Source organism: Poecilia formosa, unplaced genomic scaffold (assembly GCF_000485575.1).
Source record: "Poecilia formosa unplaced genomic scaffold, Poecilia_formosa-5.1.2 Scaffold2325, whole genome shotgun sequence".
In the NCBI taxonomy this organism is placed as follows: Eukaryota; Metazoa; Chordata; class Actinopteri; order Cyprinodontiformes; family Poeciliidae; genus Poecilia; species Poecilia formosa.
In genome coordinates this window covers 1-10,901 of record NW_006802264.1, presented here as the reverse complement: position 1 = coordinate 10,901, position 10,901 = coordinate 1, and the positions used below count along the sequence as shown (strand labels likewise).

The 10,901-nt window shown below is 40.1% G+C and overlaps 1 long non-coding RNA gene across 1 annotated transcript; it reads right to left on the bottom strand.

The window, feature by feature from the left end:
• Positions 1–714: 714 nt before the first annotated feature.
• On the bottom strand, positions 715–1,536 carry LOC103133166 (uncharacterized). The gene is made up of 3 exons (XR_001661221.1): positions 1,441–1,536; positions 980–1,250; positions 715–839 (listed from the first exon to the last, which is right to left on the bottom strand). It is a non-coding gene; the product is annotated as an uncharacterized LOC103133166 (long non-coding RNA).
• Between the last annotated feature and the right edge of the window lie 9,365 nt (positions 1,537–10,901).

The following is a 10,901-nucleotide window of genomic DNA, read 5'->3' as shown; positions in this document are numbered from 1 at the left end:
ACAGGTAGCGGTGAGAGCATTGTATCTAGCAAGACTGTGACGACAATGAAGCTCAGCAGTAGTTGGAAAGAACATGGGTCCATTTCCCTCAACATGTCTGTGTGAAGTGAGCTTCTCAAGCCTGGATACTATAAAAACTGAAACCAGAGACAGACTGAGAGCTGTTGAGGAAGAGCTTTGTCTTTCTTCAATTTCTGCCAGGAAATCAGCTGTTTTCATCCAAACATGCACAGGTTTCACACTTGATGGGTAAAATATACAGATATTGACATTTTGTACATGCAAATCTTCATATTTTAACAGTGAAATCTTTCCCAAATATTATTGCTTCTTTCAGAATAAGAATTATTTTATGTATTCCGGCTATAAGAATGCTTGTGAAATAGTTTGTAAAACACTTTGAAGTTTTCTACAACTTCTTTAAATTTAAGACCACATTGTTGTGGCACTGTTCAGGTGTATTTTTGAAGTGGACATGTTACATGCAATTTGAAATAAGAAATGTAAAATGTGATAAAAAAAACAAAACATTTTTGTGTTTATTTGATTCCTATTCAAGGCACTTTGATAAGAATGACTATATATGTAATATAGGCGGCTACAGAGTATCTTTGTTTACATTTTTGGTTGGTGGTGTGCCTCGAGATTTTTTCAATTAAAACGAACCTTGGCTCGAAAAAGGTTGAAAAACACTGATCTACATAAACAATACTGAAACATAAAATATCATCAACATTCTAAAATATTAGATACTCACACACAGTTTCATCTCTGTTATCATCAGAACGTTCCTGAAGAGTTCTGATTAACACAAATGTGACTCCCATTCTGTGGAGTGTCTGTGGAAATAAATGTGAAATGAAAAAAATATTGTAGGAAATATATTGCTTTCTCAAAAATACATAAATAAATAAGTTAAAATTATTCTCAACCAGCCACTGTACAATCGGGAATCAATGCAGTGATACATAATACATACCGGCTTCATCGCTCCGTCCTGATATCCGTCCTCCGTCCGCCATGTTGTCGATCTCTGCTGCTTTCCACACTCTGCCTTGCTGTATTGCGTTATAACAAAATAAATAAAATAACCGGAAGATCAGTTTTCCTTACAAATATGCGAGTGTTCACTATTTACTAAATGTGAAATCATAACTTACTGAATTTCTCTTCGTCCTGGTGAACTCCGTAAGAGCTCCTCGGCACCGTGATCTGAGGCCTGGCTGTTTAGGCTTGGCCATTTTTCAGGTCTGAAAAGAAATAAAAGAAGATGCGAGTATTTTTAAGAGTTCAGAACATCACATGTAATAAAAAATACAATACGAAATCTCTCCCTACACTTGTTTTGGCATTATGAAAACAACAGACCGCTTTCTGTAAGAAACAAACAAAGCAACTCGCCTCGCTGCACGTGCTCACTATTCATAAAAGCTTTCTTACTGTGAGTTCGGCCTTGTTGGACCGACCGCTGCAGTGTCATCTGTTGTTTTCCGCCGGGAAAATGCTTAATATCAATACAATACTGAAAAAGTAACTCCATGAAATAGTACTTTTTCCACCATTTCACACAACGCACGGGGATTTTCGTTCATGTTGGGTCTACCTTAGCACCCGTTAGCACCGGTGCAAATATTCCTCTGGAGCTTAATGGCGGCTGCTTGACCAACTATGAAAGCCCATTACTGCCACCAACTGGACTGGAGTGTTAAATGAAAGTTGACAGAAAAAAATGCATTCTAAAAAGTTATTTTTTCAAACGTTACGTGACAGTATATTTTATTTTTATTATAATTATTTGCTAAAATGTTTTTAAATGTGTAGATGTTTATTTACTCAATTCTAATTTTAGTTGTCTCCTTTTTAGTTTATACAGAATATAATGATTCATCATCCATGAGTTATATTTAGTGCTTAACTAACGAAACTTAAAAAAAAAGAATACAAATGTTTCTACTCTATCAGAAGGTATCGCATACTTTCAACCAATTTGTTCTTCAATTTAAACTCGAGTTAAACAACTGAATATTGATAAATCATCTGTAGTTTCTTAAGTCCTGTATTGTGATGTGGAACGGTGTCACTACCACTCCAATATAGCATGACTCTGGGTCTTTACAGTAATCAGTGAACATTAACATTTAGTTTGAATATTTTCTGTACAATGAACCACTCTGGAACATGTGTTTTTATTATTATTATTATTATTTTTGTTTAAGTTGTGCAATGATAAATCTTCAGATAGGAGGAATGTCAAAGTAAGATCACATTTAACAAAAGTCTATTGTATGCAATCATGCATATTCTGCTTTTATATCATCAATTCAACCAAAACTAAGTTTTACAGTGCTCCTAACATACATGTAAAATATATTTTAATGGATATGATAGATTATTGTTTGAATATTTTTCAGATTCAAACAATAATCCATGTATGCCATGAGGAACATACTTCTTCATGGCATACTTATATACCTACAGACGTCTCAAAATGTGTTGAACCGTTTGTCCCACTGCACTACAACACCAACATGTATTTACATCCCCATTTGAAGGAGTACATGTTGGAATACAGGCTTTTTTGAGCCAGTATTCCAATATTTGTGATTAAATACTGATAATGCTTCATCACAAAGTCCAGATTAGGAGACGATTTCATAAGAGTCAACAACGACTTAGTATGCCATAAACATCTGCCTGTGATACTATAATGACCAAAATTTTACATGTGCAAATGACTGGAACTTTGTCATGATGACACAACTTATGCTTTATGTAAAGCTCAGTGTTTTCACGTCAGCAGAAACACTTCGGTCTGCATTCCACCACACAATCTTGGATGAGCTTGACAGACATGCTGGATGGTGAATGTAACTTTAGAACACTTTCAGCATTAATGCCTGTTTTATACTTAAATCTCATTATTTCTCAATTAATAACACTGAGGGGTTTTGGCCAGGTCCTGGAACTAGTAAACAGGTGAACAGAAGGTAAAATGCTTTAGCTACAACAGGAATGAGAGTCAAAAGGCCGGTGCTCAANTGCCGCCTAGGAGCAGAGCCCCTGGAGAAGCATGTGGTCGAACCCAGGGACACACCTGTGGCGCATTATCTGACTGAGGCTGGGGATATTTAAGAAGCGGCGAGCTGACACTTCCTTGCCTGAGTGTTTGTTTACTCGGTAACAAATCGTTCCAGAGTAAGGCCCTCTGAGCTTTCCCCGAGATAATCGCCTCCTGTGTTTTTTTTCCTCTTATCAGGTTTACCTGGATTCCTCCGGAGTTTTTTCGAGAGAAGAGTTCTGTGGATCGTTTATCCCGGGCCGCGACCAGCCGCCAGCTCGCTCCTCCACTCAGCCTGACTTACCTGTCCGCCCTCCAACGGTTCGTTGCCCTCCAACGGTTCGTTCACGCCGCCCCTGGGTCTTTTCTGCTCCCAAGAGAACTTCCATCTGCTCCTAGTAAGCCTTTTCCCCCCTCAGTATATATATTCATCCACCTCCCTGGATTCGCAGATACTAACCGCTTCCTCTCGTTGACAGTGGCTGAAATGGTTATCCCTTCCAGACTCCTGCTCCGTGTTTTATCCCCAACCCTGTCCCCTTTTTCAATAAACTTAATTATTGTTTTGCACATGCATGTGGGTGCTTAAACTGGAACCCAACATGACACTTTTTAGTTTATACAGAATATAATGATTCATCATCCATGAGTTATATTTGGTGCTTAACTAACAAAACTTAAAAAAAAGAGTATAAACATTTGTATTCTATCAGAAGGTATCGCATACTTTCAACCATTTTGTTCAATTTAAACTCGAGTTAAGCAACTGAATACTGATAAATCATCTGTAGTTTCTTAAGTCCTGTATTGTGATGTGAAACGGTGTCACTACCACTCCAATATAGCATGATTCTGGGTCTTTACAGCAATCGGTGAACATTAACATTTAGTTTGAATATTATTCACAAAAATATTTTCAGTACAATGAACCACTCTGGAACATGTGTTTTTATTATTTTTGTTTAAGTTGTGCAATGATAAATCTTCAGATGGGAGGAATGTCAAAGTAAGATCACATTTAACAAAAGCCTATTGTATGCAATCATGCATATTCTGCTTTTATATCAATTCAACCAAAACTAAGTTTTTCAGTGCTCCTAACACATGTAAAATATATTTTAATGGATAAGATAGATTATTGTTTGAATATTTTTTCTCCAAACATACTTCTTCATGGCATACTTGTATACCTACAGACGTCTCAAAATGTGTTGAACTGTTTGTCCCACTGCACTACAACACCATGTTTACATCCCCATTTGAAGGAGTACATGTTGGAATACAGGCTTTTTTGAGCCAGTATTCCAATATTTGTGATTAAATACTGATAATGTTTCATCACAAAGTCCAGATTAGGAGACGATTTCATAAGAGTCAACAACAACTTAGTATGCCATGAACATCTGCCTGTGATACTATTATGACCAAAATTTTACATGTGCAAATGATTGGAACTTTGTCATGATGACACAACTTATGCTTTATGTAAAGCTCAGTGTTTTCACGTCGGCAGAAACACTTCGGTCTGCATTCCACCACACAGTCTTGGATGAGCTTGACAGACATGCAATGTTGACAATATATCATCAGATTTACCCTGAAAATTGTACTTTGATTTGCACATTTAAGTGTTACGGTTACATCCCTAAGTTGAGCTAAGTGTATTCAGTGCTGGATGGTGAATGTCACACTAAATTTGTTCAATTTGTGTAACTTTAGAACATTTTCAGCATTAATGCCTGTTTTATACTTAAATCTCATTATTTCTCAATTAATAACACTGAGGGGTTTTGTCCAAGTCCTGGGTCTAGTAAACAGGTGAACAGAAGGTAAAATGCTTTAGCTACAACAGGAATGAGAGTCAAAAGGCCGGTGCTCAATAGTTGATTTGCATTTGCATGGCACTGAGCAACTACATTTAAATACGAAAACCTCTGTTAGGCACAAGGGGAGTGGGGGTGATAGGGGAACACGGACACACACCGTTTTTGACCATTCTTGGCAGTGCCCTACAATTTTCCATTCTGACAAAAACCTCTTGCCGATAGCCCTCAATCTCCATGCGCACGGCAGAACTAGGTGTCAATAGCTGTCGAAAATCCCACTTTTCATGCAGTGTCATAAAGATGATAGTCAGGGTTGTCCATAACATTCTTTATTTTATGAAGAATCTTTCTTTGCCTCATCATCTCCAGAGGTTCCACAGTCGTCCCCAGAACAGAACCAGAACAGAACCAGCCTTTTTATAAGGTTGTTGAGCCTTTATATGTCCCTGGTTCCAATGCTGCTTCCCCAACAGATGACAGATGAAGAGATGACGCTCTCAACAACAGACTGATAGATCATCTGCAGCATCTTGCTGCAAACCTTGAAGGATCAGGCTGAATTGTGTTAAATACACAGGAAAAATCAAAGAACTTGATCCTCACAGTGCTGCCTGCATTGACTGTGGCAGTCACAGTGGGTTTGTTGTGTATGATGGCAACATCAACTCCAGATCCACGGCGATAAGCAAACTGCACAGGGGGTCTTGATATGTGCTTGTCTGCTTATTCAAGTGGCATCATCAGCATCTGGCAAACACTCAAAAAAAAATCCACCACCAGGGTTGCCCCTGTTCTCTCCCAGTTCCAGCCACCGCTCCATTCATCACTCCTCTTCCCCGATGCCAACTCCAACTCTTCAGCCTGTAGTTTTCCCACTCATCGTAGCTTTCTCTTCTCCCCCTCATCTCTTCCATGGACACTCTTTAACAATCCATCTCTACTCCTTCATCTCATCTCCATGAGTTTGTTTCTGCCAGACTTACCATGTCTACAATTCCAGTGTCTTCCGTACATCCCGGCTCTCTTCAGCAGCCCCTCCCTAACGTATTCTTTGTCCAAAGCCTTAAGGCTTTTAGGTGTGCCTTATAGTCCGGAAAATACGGTAATTCCCAAAAACCTGAAATCTACAGTCAAGGCTTCAGTTAAAGAATGGTGGATCTTTCAGGTCTTGCAACATAACCATCTTAATTGTATATTGTAATTCATGCACATCTCTATCAAAGGTTAGCTGCTACATTGTTCCAACCAGGTGACACTTTTTCTTTTGACCCTTACTTTCCCAGTTCCTTTAAATATTTTAAGAACATCTACTTTATTGAGGATTATAAGGAATTGAAGCATTTTACACAAAAAAACTGGTGTCACAATAGCAAACAATTATGGATCTATTAAATGTGTTTAATGTAATGATGTTGGACCCAAATGCAGAGAGGTAAGAGGCAGCAGGTGCTTTTGAATATTTAATGAAAAACCAAGAAACAAAACCTTAGAAAAAACAAAGAACACAGGGAGCCAGAGCAGAACAAAAATAATAGGAGCCAGGAGCAACAGGGACGTGACAACATAAAGCAGCATAACTAGGATTAGACCAGAGGAACTAGCAAGGATGAACTAAGAATGAGGTGCTTAAGTACTGGGAGGTTGAATGCTGAACAAAAGCGGCTCATGGGCCGATGAGTTAACTGATTGCAGGTGTGGGGAGAGAGCAGAAGGCAGGCTGAGGAGAGATAAAGTGACACAGGGTGTGAGGGAGACTAGAAAATGAATCTAACTAAATAACCTGACAAAAGAAACATAATAAAACTAGAGTAAAAAATAATAACTATAAACTAGAAATAAACATAACACTACCTAGATAGCAAGCAATGGTAATTCAATGTTGTTGTTTTTTGCTTATTGGTTGAGGTCAGTGATTGGTCGTCAAATTATAAAACAATGGGAAACTTCACGCTGAAGAAACTGGGTCACAACCTCTGACTCGTGGAATGCAGACTGGAGATTGGGGCAGACTAAGGTGACAGAGGGGGTGGAGGAAATGTCGACGTGGGAACCTAGAGACAGCCCGTAAACAGGAAGTTGACAAAGGAACGATCTGGATGGTGCCTGAGGAAAAAAGCTAATTCCAGGATGACAACAGGGGTGGCCATCTTGAGTGAGCATGATGAGAATTTTGGTATCGAGAATGGACTAATCTAAGCAAACACCAGATTGAGGTAGAACCAAAGCGGGTTTGGAAGTGAAAGCTTTGTGGTAATGGTAAAAAACAAAACAACCATACTTAAGATGCAGGTAAGCAATAAGAGACATCTAAGCATTTCAGCTCGACCTTACGATTGGGATAGATAGAGCAAATGACGTCCCTATAAATGCTAAAAGTGGCTACAAACTCTCCGGTAGAGATCTTTAGCGAGCTAAGGATCTGAGGACTTGAAGATGGTAGTGAGGCCATCAACAGAGGCAACATGATGGTCGGCCTCACATCAAGGAAGAGTAAGGGAGGTCAAATTCGCATAAACACCTTGAAGGATTTTAGAACGGAGTCTAGAAGACATTTTAGTATGTATGGGGACTTAGGGTCAGCCTGTGTCAGAAAAAGAGCAAGTGAAATATAATGATATATATTAAAATGATAAATTTGAAAAGTTGGATATAGAGAAGAAAAAGAAATACATGGAAAAATTGCATTTTTACCTGGGGTGGACCAGGATAGGCACTGGACAAGGAATACGTGCTGCTGAAGAGAGCCGGGATGTGCGGAAGACACTGGAACTGTAGACGTGGTAGGTCTGGCAGAAACAAACTCATGGAGATGAGACAAAGGAGTAGAGATGGATTGTTGAAGAGTGTCCATGGAAGAGATGAGGGGGAGAAGAGAAAGCTACGATGAGTGGGAAAACTACAAGCTGAGGAGTTGGAGTTGGCATCGGGGAAGAGGAGTGATGAGTGAATGGAGCGGTGGCTGGAAAATCAGCACAAAATCAGCAGTGCGCCTTATAATCCGATGCGCCTTATGTGTGCACTGAATTCCAAAATCTGTCCCTGACACAGAAACGTAAAGTGTACAGTACGTAAGCCGGCAGCGATAAACCAATTGGAGAATTGTTGTCCGAGTTCTGCAGCATACGCCTCCTGTAAAAACCAGATAGGTTTTTTCACGCATCACCGTCCCTGTTCATCTGCGACTCCTTGAACCCCATCTCACTGCTACTGTGAAAAAGGAAGTGAAGCAAACTAATTCGGAGTTTGCCGTCATTCCGGGAGGATTAACAGAAGAACTCCAACGGTTGGACATTGGTGTAAACAGGGCGTTCAAAAAGAAGTTGCGAGCGGCGTGGGAGCGATGGATGACAGACTGCGAACCGAGGCTGTTATACGCTGGGGCGAAAGGGGGCAGTGCCCCTTCAAACAAACGTCTTGGCCCCTCAAATGAAACTTGCCATAAATAACGGAACATCTCCCTTATCTGAGGTTCTGCTGCGCACCGTGCTGAGCAGGCTGCGGTCTATATGTGGTCAGGCTGCAGCTGAAACCCCTCAGCCGCTAGCAAACAGCCAATCAGCATTCAGTATTCAAACGAGCCAACGTGAGCGAGATCCCGCCCCCTGCTAGCCAATAATGGCGACTTTATCTTTCAAGTTGTCTAAATCTTAAATGTGCACGAAAGGAGCACAATGTTTTGCTAACACTACAGCTACAAAACAAGCCCCAAAGTTTCACAGGTCAGTAAAAGGTTTTAATTTTAAAAAAATATCGAGGGAGGTGGAAGTAGGTCAGTTATGTTCCCTTGACTTCAACAACCTTAGCATGTTGTGCTGCATAGTTCGGTGTGTTTCGGTTCAGTTTATAAGGCGACCCTCACACCAACTCTGTGACAGAGCATCCGTCCAGCAGGTTTTTAAGTTATGAAACCCGCTGTGTTTACTTGTAGTAATCACAAAATGAACATCAAGACAGAAAAAAAACTGTTACGGACTGAATATTCTGACCTTTTTGGGGGAAATGTTTGCGTTTTTGGCGCTGAATCCTGATACTTAACGCAGTGCCTGTTCTGTCAGCTATTGAATTTGTTGTTACTCAGTTGTTATGGCAACGGATCTGCATGTAAAGCATACATTTGGTCCAAACTAATTTTTCCAAGAAAATGAACTACGTGAGTTCCTGAGACAGTTCGAATTGTGTCAAAATGTTAATTCATCAAAGGGAAACTGGAAAATTCCGCAAAGGCTACCGGAATAGGGGGGTTGCGTGGCGCAGTAGTTGGCGCAGTGCGGTGCCCTTTTAGACCGCCGTAGTTCGGAATCTGAATCTCGTCCTCTGGTTCGCTTGTCTCTCTCTCCTGGCCCTTCTCTCTGCAACTTTTCTGTTTGATTGTTGTCATAAAGGCAAATAGTGCCGGAAAACTTATTTTAAAGAAAAAGACTACCGGAGTAATGTGCAACAATGCGGCATGATGTCGGGCTTTTCCTCCATCCAACTGATCAGCGCCACTTTGTTGTTGAAGCTACTAACCTGGCAGCTTTACGCTCTTATAAAAATACTATTTGACAACATCTGGAAACGAAGTTAAAGCTTCAATCTGAGGATCTCTGCCACAGACTGCATGTTGGTTCATCCCGCAAAAAGAGCCGCTGCTGAGTCAGCGGACCGTCCTGCTGCGCATTGGGGTGGAGGAGCAGCAGGTGGCAGCGCTGAATTTAACAGTAACTAAACAGGATCCATTCATAATAAGTTTGATTTGTGATGCACAAACCAAAAGCATCGTTGTGTCACTGGTCAGTGTGATATGAAATCGTAATTTGACTAGCTGTCCAGCATGTGCGATCATCAGTAGCCGGTGATCAAGGGGAAAAAAAGTCACATCTGACTTTGTGCAACTTTTCAGACTTTAATCCGCTGTTTACGAAGAAGTCTGTGATGATGTCCTGTTTCTTATACATTTATTCCTGCATAAAAGACTTAAAGGGCTCTTTTGTCAATATTTGCTGTGAATACAGCCTGTAAGTTGATGTAAAGTTCACTTACGTTTCTATGACATCACTGCGAGGAGTCAACTTCTACTCGACGTTTATCATTTTATAGTCCACCTTAAAATATATGAAGTCTATCCACCCCTAATATGTATATACATAATGACGCCCCCTTAACATTTTCGCCTGTATTGTTAAGAAAATAAATTTAAAGTATGCTAGTTTTAAAACTTAACATGTCTTGATTGAAATAGCCTAATTATAGTTTTAAAATCAGTAACTTATTCTGGCCTATTGATCTTTATGTTACCTGTAGTTACAGCAGATGGTTTGCTAAGATCTTTTGAACTGCCTTTTGTCTGTGTGGGAAAACAATAAGTAGAAGTTCCAGCTTTTCACTCATCTGTGAAAAGCCGTAAACACAGCAGGAGTTCCTGGCTTTAGAGAAAGGGTCAGAGATAGCTCCTGGTTGGATGAGCAAAGATACGCCTTATTTGAATAAATTAAAGATAAGAATACGCCTTTTACTATAAAACTTTCTACACAGAAGTAACAAATTAGATTTGCTCTTGCAATTCTCCAGACTTCTTTGCTTTTCTTTCTTTCTTTCCTTCTTCTTCTTTCCATTTATGTCAGGTAAATGAATGTATGTTTCTGTTGTTCTGCAGTTTCTGTTGTAATTTTATGCGTTGTCTTCTATTGAATTAAACTGCAATTCTGTGACGTCTGCACTCGTTGTTTTGTGTGGCTACACGCGCCCCGCCGGGAGAACCTAGCATCGAAGGAGATCGAGCCAAAAGAGTTTTCTTAAGAAATATTGTAACTTAAATCTTCTTAAACAGTATCCATGGCTAGAACCGGCCCTGGTGTGAACACATGTTTACTAAGACAGGGAGGCAACGCTGGGCGAGTTATGCCACCAGGTGTGAATGGATTGTGGATGCCTGGGCTAATCTATCTGCCCAGGGCCGTGCAGAGACCACTAAAGGGGCAAGTGCTCAACAAAAAAGGGCACATCTAACCGCCCTCTAGGACAGAATATTAACAAAG